This window comes from Phalangium opilio, unplaced genomic scaffold, assembly GCF_054372755.1.
Source record: "Phalangium opilio isolate 3A_F unplaced genomic scaffold, DU_Popi_V2 ptg000487l_1, whole genome shotgun sequence".
Classification (NCBI taxonomy): Eukaryota; Metazoa; Arthropoda; class Arachnida; order Opiliones; family Phalangiidae; genus Phalangium; species Phalangium opilio.
The window spans coordinates 838,655-850,430 of NW_028324237.1; the positions used below are offsets into that span (position 1 = coordinate 838,655).

At 39.7% G+C, this 11,776-nt stretch overlaps 1 long non-coding RNA gene across 1 annotated transcript; it reads left to right on the forward strand.

The window, feature by feature from the left end:
• The first annotated feature begins 2,726 nt into the window (after nt 1-2,726).
• LOC149593689 (uncharacterized) lies at nt 2,727-3,357 on the forward strand. Its single transcript, XR_016379523.1, has 2 exons — nt 2,727-2,808; nt 2,893-3,357. It is a non-coding gene; the product is annotated as an uncharacterized LOC149593689 (long non-coding RNA).
• Nucleotides 3,358-11,776: the final 8,419 nt, after the last annotated feature.

The window sequence follows — 11,776 nt, forward strand, 5'->3', positions numbered from 1 at the left end:
TTTTATTTATTTGATTCTGTTCGAAAACGGCCCGAGTTGCGGCTATGGATATTCTTTTTGTCTTAGAAAGCGCGACAAAAGTTCGAATAATAATAATAATAATAATAATAAAAATAAGAAAGCCAAATTCTTGGAAAACGTTGATTGAAAATGGCCCTTAATTTAAAGTCGGGAATAATATCTCACTTTACAGGCGAAAAGCTGCAATAATGGCTTTGGTAATGATGGTTCAATATTATAAAAATAGCTATCATACCGGTAACTAAGGGTTCGATTCCTCCTGAGCTCCGGATTTGGCTTGGCAAAGGCTAGTGGGCAGGATTTATACATGCACGTGTAAATCCCGCCCACAAATGCCTCTAGCTTCGCCAAGCCAAAATTGGAGTTCGTAAGGTAGGTCAACTTGTAGGGGATCCACTGAAGCCGCTCTTTGCTTTAAGCAAATAATGGTACCAAGGTTTAACAGATAAACTGAATATTTCACCAATTGTGGTCCATCTATTGTCCTTCTTATTTAGGTTTTTGTAATCTTGTTGTCTAATATCATAAGTATATGGTTGCTTCCGAAACTCTTCAATGAAATACTTTCAGCATCGAACTTCGGCATTCTCAGGGATTTGTACTACTACTACTACTAACTGACTCGATTATAAACTGATTAAATAAAAACATGGCGGATGTTCTTTTCCGAACACGGGTGGTCGAAAATGACGTCACGACTCAAGCTTATTGCTGATTGGCTCGCGCAGAGCGTTGACGTTCAACTCGGCCAAAAAAAATTGCAAGCTAATATCGCCACACTCAACGTAATTTCTGTCCAACTTAGCTATGTTCTTTTTCGGTTGTCGCTTGACGTCTGGCGAAAAGTCGTGGTTTACGCCATGTGAAAACCACGCTTTATTCTTTAGTAGATGCACGTAAAAAGGCAGTGCACGTGATTCCATGGATAGTGCAATCGTTTATTTTCCCACAAGTACATTTAGTAATTATTTAATTTCCCACGAATACATTTAGTAATTATTTATTTTACCACAAATACATTTAGTAATTATTTATTTTCACACAAATATATTGAGTAATTATTTATTTTACCACAAATACATTTAGTAATTATTTATTTTCCCACAAAAACATTTAGTAATTATTTAATTTCCCACTAATACATTTAGTAATTTTTTAATTTCCCACGAATAAATTTAATAATTATTTATTTTCTCACAAAAACATTTAGTTATTATTTATTTTCCATTTATTTCTTAGAATACATCAATAAATATCTGTGTAGTAATTTATGTATCTCGTTAACAAATTCTTACGCGTATTTTCGAATTAAGAATCATGGCGATTTTACAAAAATATTAGTAATTCCAATATTCTAAGTAATTTTAGTTGTATACAGGGTGTTTCTGAAAAGTCCATCACAAATTAAGGGGCGTGTTTATGGGACCAAACTGAGCGGAAAGTACCAAAGAACATGGGGTGTACAACATTTTGTTACGGAGATATGGCCTTCCAAACATTCGCCCCTAAAACAAGGAAATATCCAAAAATGAGGAGTAACACTTAAGACCGACTAACCAGCTTGTTTAAAATTACTAGACAATTTCAATAGCCTTTAATCGAACAATTGATTTCTACCTTTACTAATCAGAAGCGTATAAATGAGTAGAAGTATGCCTACGGTGGTAATGTAAAATTAATCCCAAGTGACATGATGTTTCAAGATCTTCCCAGCACCAAGTAAAATGGTTCTGATTGAAGGGACTTTTATTAGCACAGCGTAAACAACGTTATTTTCAGGAATTAGTCCAAATGTCCACGGGCGGCATTACAAAAACGAGGCAGTCTTTCGAATGATACTTGGACATGTTGGAAGATCCCTGGCTTGTTCCTGTTATCTCAAACCGTAAAAAGCTACGCAAATCTTCATCATCACGGACAACACTCTTGTACGTTAGGTATGACCTTGAGAAAACCTAAAAGGACATCTCGAATGTATTTGAAAAACCCATCTCCAATTAAGGGGCGTGTTGTTTGTTTCCAACAGAGTAAACTCGCCCAGAGAACAATTACAATGCAGAGCCACGTTTCGGCGTTAATGGCCCACAAAGGTGGTCCCAAAAACAAGAACAAACTTTAATTTGTTTCGTTCAGTAAGTGTTTCATGTGTCATAGATAAAACGCCATGATTAATGCACGAAGAAAATGAATTTATTGACAAGTTTTAACATTTAATTGCAACTAGTTACAAAAATTGTTCAAAGTGTTCACCACCCGCGTTAAGGCACACAATAGCACGTCTTACAAATGATTCCCTTACACGTTGAAAAATGCCTGGAGTTTCGCGAATTGTTTGACAGCCGTGAATTATTCGTCGACGTAGCTCTTCAACATCGGGCACTTCAGTCTGATAAACTAAGTCTTTCAGGTGGCCCCAAAGAAAGAAATCACAAGGGTTCAGATCGGGTGATCGAGCAGGCCACTCCACAGGTCCACCTCGACCTAACCACCGCAAAGGGAAGGTCGCGTTAAGATAATTTCGGACCGCGATGCTGAAATGTGGTGGTGCACCATCGTGCATGAACCACATTCTGTTTACCAAACCTAAGGGTACGTCTTCGAGTAGTTCCGGTAAATCGTCCCGTAAGAACTGCAAGTAAGCCACACCGTTTAACCTGGGCTCTAGGAAATATGGCCCATTTAAATTGTCACCCACAATACCACACCACACGTTTAAACTGAATTGTACTTGGTGACTTCTAACGCAAGTTGCGTGGGGGTTTAGCTGGGACCATTGATGTTTATTAAGTTAATAATACCATCCCGTGAAAAGTTAGCTTCGTCAGTAACCAACAAATCCCGTGGGAAATCGATATCGTTTACTTTAGCCAGAAACCACTGACAAAACGCCGTGCGTCGTGGGTAGTCCGCTGGATTCAAACCTTGAACTTTTTGAACATGGAAAGGATGAAACCGGTGGCTTCTGAGGATTTTCCACACGAGCGTGTGGTTTACGCCTAATCGGCGACCAACTTGGCGGGTACTTGATTCAGGCTCGTCCTCGAAAATGGTGAGAACTTCGTCTTCTATGGCCTCTGGGATGGCTCTCGCTCTAGGTTGAGGTCCAGCCGGTTGGATTCGTCCATCTTGCCTCAAACGTCTGTCCACAGCCTCGAACGTCAGTCGATTTGGTAGTCGCCTCTGCGGAAATCTTTCCTGATACAAGCGTACAGCTGCAGCGGCATTCCCCTCGGCTAGTCCATACATTAGGTGCATATCCGCATATTCGGCATTTGTGAAGAAAGGCATTGTAACAGACTTCGTTGAATTATGAGTTTAATAAAACAAACACATGTACGTGAAACCTCTTTTATTCCTTTCTTAAAAAACATAGTGCTCTGTTTTAGTGCTCTGTTTTTTAAGAATAGGCGAAGTTCTCACTATTTTCGAGGACGATCCAAAAACAAGCAGCCGCCAATTGGTTTGCTGATTAAGAAAAAACCACACGCAACTTGCGTTAGAATTCACAAAGTACAATTCAGCTTAAACGTGTGGTGTAGTATTGTGGGTGACAATTTAATTGGGCCATATTTCCTAGAGCCCAGGTTAAACGGTGTGGCTTACTTGTAGTTCTTACGGGACGATTTACCAGAACTACTCGAAGACGTACCCTTAGGTTTAATAAACAGAATGTGGTTCATGCACGTTGGTGCACCACCACATTTCAGCATCGCGGTCCGAAAACTTGTCAATAACATTTTCTTTGTGCATTAATCATGGCGTTTTATCTATGACACATGAAATACTTACTGAACGAAACAAATTAAAGTTTGTTCTTTTGTTTGGGACCACCTTTGTGGGCCATTAACGCCGAAACGTGGCTCTGCATTGTAATTGTTCTCTGGGCGAGTTTACTCTGTTGGAAACAAACAACACGCCCCTTAATTGGAGATGGGTTTTTCAAATACATTCGAGATGTCCTTTTAGGTTTTCTCAAGGTCATACCTAACGTACAAGAGTGTTGTCCGTGATGATGAAGATTTGCGTAGCTTTTTACGGTTTGAGATAACAGGAACAAGCCAGGGATCTTCCAACATGTCCAAGTATCATTCGAAAGACTGCCTCGTTTTTGTAATGCCGCCCGTGGACATTTGGACTAATTCCTGAAAATAACGTTGTTTACGCTGTGCTAATAAAAGTCCCTTCAATCAGAACCATTTTACTTGGTGCTGGGAAGATCTTGAAACATCATGTCACTTGGGATTAATTTTACATTACCACCGTAGGCATACTTCTACTCATTTATATGCTTCTGATTAGTAAAGGTAGAAATCAATTGTTCGATTAAAGGCTATTGAAATTGTCTAGTAATTTTAAACAAGCTGGTTAGTCGGTCTTAAGTGTTACTCCTCATTTTTGGATATTTCCTTGTTTTAGGGGCGAATGTTTGGAAGGCCATATCTCCGTAACAAAATGTTGTACACCCCATGTTCTTTGGTACTTTCCGCTCAGTTTGGTCCCATAAACACGCCCCTTAATTTGTGATGGACTTTTCAGAAACACCCTGTATACTATTAACTTTGGATTTCGTAATTGGAACGCACCCTCACTAGATCGTGCTTATTTTTAAAATTTTAGAAAAATACTAGTTTCATTCGCTGACAGAATTTGTTTACGATTACAATTATTTTAAGAATTTCTCTTTTGTTTCACTTAGAACTTTGGTCAGTTGAGTATATGTGTAACATCGCGTTACCTATTTATACACGCCATTATAGTTATTTAAGCTTATGGTGATTTCCAAGTGTAAAATAACACTCTTTCTATACCATGTCTAAAAATTTGTAATCAGCTATTATCTGTGCAGGATTACTTCGTCTTTGTTTGCGCGTAGTGTAGAATTTTGCATGTGTGATTTCACCATGAAGATACCTATGCTTCGTGCAAATACTAGTCTGCTGAACCGACTATTAGCAATGTGTTTGTTAAATCTGTTTTCGGTTTAAAGTTCGGTTGCGAGTGGTTACATTCCTAACAATCTTCGTTTAAGCTTAATGATGTGCAGTGGTTCTCGAAACTGGAATCTTGTCAGAAGCTCGACGGTGAAGACGAAAGGAGCGACTCCAAGCATTGCCGCCCACAATCGGAACTTGGCTTCAATGTCCTTGAACCCGAGTACGTGGACTTCATTCTCAGCCGTCGAATGTTGAAGTTCCAATTCGATGTGAAAGTCTCTCTCGAACACGCGGTGTAATGCTGTGATTTGGCCGGTTTCCATGAAAGTCCGCAATCTGCAATCACCAAATGGTCAAATGGTGAGATACTTTAATTTTTCAATTCAGTAACTTAAATCAGGTTGCAAAATTTGTCCGCATGATTAATGCTGACTTGATTTGATAGTTTTTGGTCGGGAATTTCAAGTGACTCTATGATGGGTTGACTTTAATTATGACGATTTAGTGGGGTGGCGTAGCGGTTAGCGCTTTCGCCTCGCAGCAACGGTAATAGTTATTATAGGGAGTGCTGTAGGTTAGCTTTGGCATAGGGGCTAGCCCCTGCACCCCTCTATACATTGTAAAGGGACCCATCTGTAAACAAGCCACAGGCTTAGAGTGGAAATACCTTCATAGACCAAGCTTAGATTATTATTATTATTATTTCGATTAAAATACGCGAGTACTTTAAGGAATTCGGGTGGATTTCATGGGCGTGTAGCAAAATATACATTTAACAAAAGTCTTTGTCAATATCATGATGTCATTTCAACCGTGTTTCGGGATTGGCTCATTTGGAGTTTGGTTTAAACAGCGGATTATCAAATGAGCGCTGTCAAAATTTAGCAGTTCTTTGAAAATGGGCTATCGGCAGGTGTAAGTGGGGCTGCTTAAAATTTCCATTTTACAACTCATCGCTTCCTCGCAACATTTTTTTTCAAAATTTCGAGCAATAACATAACGTTATACCAGAAGCCGATTAGGCTTTACACATGAAGTACGTAACATGTGCCTGGGGGAGCTATACGATATTCACTAAGTTCCTAGGAAAGAACCTCCCCTTGCGCGAAGAGAAATAGTTCAGTAACGCGCCTCCTTCGGATCCATCTTTTGCTTTGACTATTTAAGTCGCCGAGGAATGTTTTCTGTTCTCGCGGCTACGGAGAGCCCAGCCGTCGGCGGCTCGTTGAATCGGGATACCGCCGATACCTAGCCAGGCCTTATTGTAGTTTTCGAGTCTACTATTTTTCGCGGAGCTATTTTTCTGTTGAAATTAAAAAATAATCTTATAATATTTAGTTGCAGACTTATTAAGTGACTCGGAAATGTTCGGAATTTGAGCTATAAACCGTTGAATAAATTATAAAGACTACCGAACGATACCGTAAATTTGCCTTCCGAGCTTTCCGGTTTTGTCGACGACGAGGTCGAGTCGAGGGGTTCACGGGTAGTTGAGCGGTTTTCAAAAGATCGTTTTGGAATAAAGCGTTTCCCAAAACAGCGGTTTGCAAAACCGCGGTAGCTGTTTCCGCGTTTCTCAATACAGCATTATTTCCCAAAACAGCGGTTGCTGTTTCCGCCCAAACTGTGATTGAAAGGGAGGGAAATCTCTTTTATATTAAGTATATAGAACAACGAACAATATTATGCAAAAAGGAGTAATGTTATATCGGAAACGAATATAAAGTATAATTTTTTGGAAAAGGCATATTAATTTGGGAAGTCAATGAAGATAAACAACAATATTTTGGAAAAGGCGTACGAAACAACGCTCAAGATATAAACGCTGTAATCAAAATGCGCTCTAACGAGAAATGGCTATAATGGCAAACGCGTTTATGAAAAAGCCGTTTTGGACAATGCTGTTTTGATAACACGCCCAATCGATAACATAACGTCTAAGGTCCCATGCAAGAAAATAGTAATAGCCGTCGCCGATTGGTCTGGCAATAAGGAGGTTATCTATGGTTAGGGGGCTCATGATTGGTTAAAAGCTTTTTTGTTCGTCTGCTTAGTTTTTACTTCGCGAATGTCATGAAATCTATGGCCAAAGCTATAGAAAACTGGGACTTACGCACTTTATGTGTGAGGCATGATCCGCTTTTGGTAATACGCGGCTCTTGAACTTCCATGTGAAAGTTCAAAGTAATATGAAATTTTAGCGCGTATCACCTAAATAGCAAAGGCTTCTCAGTTTTGATAAACTCTATATAATGGAAGACATAAACACCTCTTTAGATAGAAATTAATCATATAATGGAAACTAAAGTGTAATTGTCTATAGACCCCAACCAACTTGAAGTTACAGTAAAGGTTTAGAATTATTAAAGAAGGCTATAGTAGCTACGTTTCGTGCTAAAGACACACTAAAACGCAGGCTGTTCTTGCATTAAGAAAGTTAACGAAACCATATTTGCTTTCCTGACGGTAAGTCTCCCGCATCCAAGGCTTTTTCTCGCTGATGCCAGAGAGTTTTCATTTCATCGTCAGTCTGTTAGAATTGAAGTTTTATTAATGGACCTTAATTAGATTAAATTAAATGAGATTAAAGTGTTCAAAAATCTCCACCAATTGTTTAACACTGTCTTCTATTAACTCAGAAATGTAAACGCAGACGTCGGGTACTCTCAATAAATCCAGAATTCCGTTAATGTTCTCTATTTTCTGAGACGAGAAATTGGCTTTCAAGACTCCGTTGAACAAATTGACGAAAACCACTACTATCAAGAGGTATACTCCAACGCTGAAGCGAATCGCCAGTGACGAAGGAATGTCGAAGCCTGCACCGACACAAACCAATAGAAAAAGACTGAGTGGTTGAAAGCCACTGACTAAAACCATTTACTGTAATGGACGTGTGGGTGTGTCTGTGTGCATTGTTGCACCCAAGTTTGCAAATCGAAGAAAAAGTGTTCGAAATTTCTGGACCACATTAACACTTCAGGGAAATTCGAAAACTTTTTATTTTACTACCTTAGCTATTCCGCGTGGAATACTGGCTTTAATGTATATGGACGGTTTTTTTAGAACTCGGAATTATCTCTCCATTGTCTACAACATCTTATCTTTATCGATACTCGAAAGTTGTTCTCAGAACTTGCTTGTTAAATCTTATTATATCCACAACTTTGTTTATTAATAATCGTTTTCCACTAATTTGTGAAAAATGGATAGCAAATGCCTATCACTAGGGTTTTTTTCTTTTTTGATTGAATGTATTTTTAACTCTTTGCGTCCATCAAAATTGATAGATTTATACGGCATCTTTCGTGTTTTGTGTTTACGCGTGCGACGGTGCGAGGCAGGCAAGGGGGGCTCACGCTCCCTTCTAAATTTTTTCTCTCTCAAACAATTCGCTTGTGTGACGTCACACTAGACCACCGCGGCTCTGCTTGGAAGAGGAATAAGGGCGCGCGCTCTAAAATTTTGTAACTATCTGCCCCTTAATTTCCAAAATTTGAAAATCCCGACCCGGGTCCGATAAATTGTTCGACTCTGAAGACTCTACCTTTTCCCAAAATGGCTCCGAAATAAAGAAAGAGTTTCTGAGCAGCGAAGGACATCATTGATCCTGGAATTCCCTTGACTGGCTTGTGAATGATATCAATCATCGTTAAGACTCCCATGACGCAAAGCAACTCGCTCCAAATCTGTAAAAGTGTTTTCAGAGAATCAATGATTAAGAATTACTTTGCAAATAAATAGATGGCTCTGAAGCAAAGGGCTTAACCATATCATCACTGGCACTAACAACAGAGTTCTTGGACACGCTACACATACTTAAAGATATACATTCTGCAGATTTACACGAAGACAAAATTCTACATATTTTATATACACACCATTCTACATCATTACACGAACAGAAGATAATTTGGAACTGAAGGAAAATGTTTTCTCAAAATTGAAACTCGTTCCTCGACGACTAAATCTGACTTGTTGGAGTAGTTTGACATTTCGTAACTCTAATTGTTACGTTACGTTTGGTCATAGCTTACATGTAGGGAACGATTAAAAGTCTTATCAGATTTTTTGTTATACCAACCTATAGCTGGAGGCTCCTAGCAGCCCACAAACTAAATGATATGTTTATTTAGTATTTGTAAACGATAACCTTGTTTTTCATGAATTAAAGTTAAGTAATTAAGATAAACAAAGGGTGTAGTTCTTCGCATTTAATTCTGACACCCACAATTGCAACACTTATCATGTAAAGCTAGTTCGGGAAAAGAGCTTGCACTTAGAGATGTGAAATTACCGTAATTTTTAACAAGTCACGAAAAAACATTTACGTATCAGCTAGGTGTGGTTGGGAGTGGGGAGGGCCTGTTAGTTTCGTATGAGTTTATTTAGTACAGTAATCGTGTTTTTTAACTCGTTTAGGTAATATTCGGTTGGGGTACATTAAGGTCTTACCACACTTAGCTGAAAAGGTTTTATCGTCTACCCAACATACACAGCAACCCAGCCTTCACACATAGTGCCCTTTCCGCCTAAAAATTAATCTTTCACTCTAGCTACCTTGCCCGCATTCCGTATCCCCCTCCCCGCGCTAACCCCAGAAACATTAGTTAAGAGGAAATATTTTAATTTGAAACGCGTTCAACAAATGGGCTTCGCTACACCTGTCCATCAAATTAATTTTATCGAAATTATTTGTTAATCGGTATCTAGCCACCCTTGTTCCTGGCGTACCCCGGCCACAAACACACAAACAAACACACGTACAGATCATCAGTGCAACGCAAGGTCCAGTTACATAACCACACCTAGCAAAAATAACTGTAAGTTTGCGATTAAAATTATGGAATAACAATAATAACCGTAATTTGTGGAATTTTGTATTATAACAGGCTTATTACCGTGGTAATTTACGTAGTTTACCGGTAAAATTTGTAAAATTACGGTTATTTGCGTCATACTCTCTATATTTACACCAATGGAAATAGTTTTTAAATCGTCGTAGGCTCCAACTGGAGCAGCGTTGAACGTCAATTTTTTGACAGAAAGTAATCTTTGATGGGCGTACGTGACTGGTACTGTGAATTTTGAGGACAATTTGGTTTGCATTCCAAATTTATAACTCATTGGAGTTGGTATCAGGTCCGCTTTCTGGAAACGCGTATGAGAAAAACAGTTTGTAGTTGGCCCTTAATGGAAGCATAGAGGGTTGAAATAAGTTGAACTCATTCGCTTTAAAATTATACAGTAAAATGAAAAAAGGTTAAAGAAAAATAACGCCTCGCTTTTAAACGATTTTCATGTTGCCTGAAATGTATTCTCGACCATTTTTACTCTGAATTTCCAAGCAAAGCTCGACCATCCATTTTAAATAGGCCTTGTCAAGAAAACTAGAGTGCTCTCTGCAGGTTGAGAAGATTTCACCTACTAGAGTTTTGGCGGAGAACGTTTCGTCAGGGGAACACGATCTAACACGCTACTACGTCACACTTGTTACGTATTTGACTTATTTAAACTTTGCGGGTCAAATTGTTTTGTATTACTCATCGCTAGGGGTTGCTAACGAACTTGTCAAAGCAGGCTACAATAAACCTTGGAACAAATATGGCACCCGAACATCGTGGTTGTTGTTTCTCATTCTTAATTAACGCTCGAAAGAACCAGCCATTATAATTAGTTAAAAGTGAAAGAAACCGAACTAATATAAAAGAACGTAAGAACACTCGAGCGCTGTCGCTCGGTCAAATTTTTAGCCACATCTTAGCATACGATGAGGCTCTTAGTTTGATCTGTCCTGTTGTCATTCTCGTAGTAGTAGTAGTGCCACAGTCCTGCCTTTGGCAGTTTCGTTCGTCATTTTTGAACGTCGAGAGAAAATATTTTTCTTTTTAGTTAATGTTACAGTTCACAGGTGGAGTTTTAAACTTGATACAGGGAAGAGATTAAATTTTTTAAATTTTCTTCCTCCACGGAGAATCGAACCGCGGACCTATCGCTCGCCAGCCCAGTACTAAGCAGCCTCGCCTAAAACCGCTTGCTAGGAAACTCTCGCGAATAGAGGACTAGTCTCGGAGAGTTTGTCAGAGACAGGGTCCCCTTCCTCTCTCTATCTCTTCAACTAGGAGTCATGATCTTATTTGAGGCCAGGAGATATAACTTCGCGGTAGGGGGGGCAAAAAGTATATTATATAAATTTTAGCCCACCGGGAAGAAGTTTTTCCAATTGATCTAGTTGTTCTAATTGACGTACTTTACGATCATACGATGTGGCTAATATTTTTGTCTTGACAAACGTGTTCAGAGCAAGAAAGAGCAATTCTCTGGCAGTTTTTGAGATCAGTGCGACTCTGGGCGAGTGTTGCACTCGTGTTCCTAGTGACGGACACTTAGTGCTCTAGTGCAGTCGGTGGATTTAAGTTTACCCAGTTCCTCTCTTCAACCCTTCAAGCTCAGTGTCCGGTCAGAAGACCGGTGGCCAGCCTAATATCCCATCTGCTGAGCGAAATTAGGTCTCTAGCACGAGACCTGCAGGGGCCATTGACAAACAGTTTTGTCTGTCTCTGGCCCTCCATGTTATGCCACCGTTTGACGTGCCTGTAGGGGATGGGGACGGCTGGCTCCGGCCCCAAGAGCTTGGCCTCCGCACCCCTTTTCGCAAATCTATCGGCTTACTCATTGCCATGATATCCGCTATGCCCTGGCACCCAGTACAACAGAACCCTGTTGCAGGATGCCAGTCGCGCTAGCAGGTCAAGGCAGCTTCGCACCAGTTGAGAGGTAATCTGACACTGGTTCAGCGCGTTCAGGGCGGCCTGACTCTC